The sequence below is a fragment of the Etheostoma spectabile genome, chromosome 13 (genome assembly GCF_008692095.1).
Source record: "Etheostoma spectabile isolate EspeVRDwgs_2016 chromosome 13, UIUC_Espe_1.0, whole genome shotgun sequence".
NCBI lineage: Eukaryota > Metazoa > Chordata > Actinopteri > Perciformes > Percidae > Etheostoma > Etheostoma spectabile.
This window is the reverse complement of record NC_045745.1, coordinates 423,410-424,725: the sequence shown is the minus strand read 5'-3', so window position 1 is coordinate 424,725 and position 1,316 is coordinate 423,410.

The window sequence follows — 1,316 nt, the reverse complement described above, 5'->3', positions numbered from 1 at the left end:
CTCTTCAGAGCATTTACCACATCCATGGCACTTACTGTCTTCCTCTTTGCGTGCTCAGTGTTATATGACAGCCTCATGGATCACGTTCTCCAGGAACACCATCAGCACACCGTGGGTCTCCTTGTGGATCAAACCGGAGATTTGCTTCACTCCACTGTGGTGGCCACAAGAAATGTGGCAGGTTTGGTGATCCCCTGGATGTTATCACAGAGCAATTTACGGTTTCTGCTAACATTACTGCTGCATAGCTTTCTGATTTCCCAAACTACGGCCTGAGGCGTGCATTAATCACATGTCAAAGTAATGAGTGGCGTAAAGAGGAATTTGCGTTAACTCGTTATTATCACGTTAATTTTGACAGCCCTAGCCATATTTATTTATTTAATATTTAATAAATGGCATTCGTACATATTGATCAAAAGAGGCACATGTTTTAGTTCATTCTAACACTGCTTTTCCAGTGATGTTGTTCAAGCAGACAATGCATCTTTCTCTGGAGAATGTATTTGTCATGTATATAATGGCTATTCCAACAGGGACTACAAGCTTATACAGGGATACTCTCTGAGGGACACTGAAAATGATGCAAACACTTGCCTACTTGTATGCATGCCAAGTGATGACATTTTAGCCGACAAAACCTGAGACTTGCCCTTTCATTTTCTCAAACACGCAAAATGATTTATCTGCCAATCAAAGAGCCAAATAGAGCTCAGTGTGACGGCACCCAGTCTAGATTGATTCCAATCCAGATAAAGGATCCTTAGATCTTTTTCTGTTGAGAGAAATCATCAAAAGTTTGATCACAGTTTAAACTGCATTTTTAGTTTGTAAAAATAAGATGATTCATTGTCTTCTGTGACCTTATTAAGTGGTAGTGGATATTTTCACCAAAACTGAGGTTATTAATACATCATCATCTCATAGAAATGTAATTTGTTAACCAGAAGTAACTCATTGTGAACTGTATATCACTTTTTAATACAAGAGCTCCTATTTTAACAAGTAATCCGATGTACAGTATTTAAAAGGCAGCTGGATGGATTCAAGTTATTGTCATCCTAATTGACAAACCTACTGTCACTTTGATGAGTTGTCATGAGATCAAGACACAAGGACATGACTCTTTACTTTGTACATACAATACATATATAGTTTGGCAACAGAGAAAACAAAGTGCCTAATGTTTTTTTTTTGTCTATATAAATGTGCCTATGTGTCTATATAAATATAATAAACAATAAGTGCAACATCAGGATTCAATTTTGCTAGTCTCCGGTTTGATTTCGTCACAAAAAACAAATCCACAGTATTAA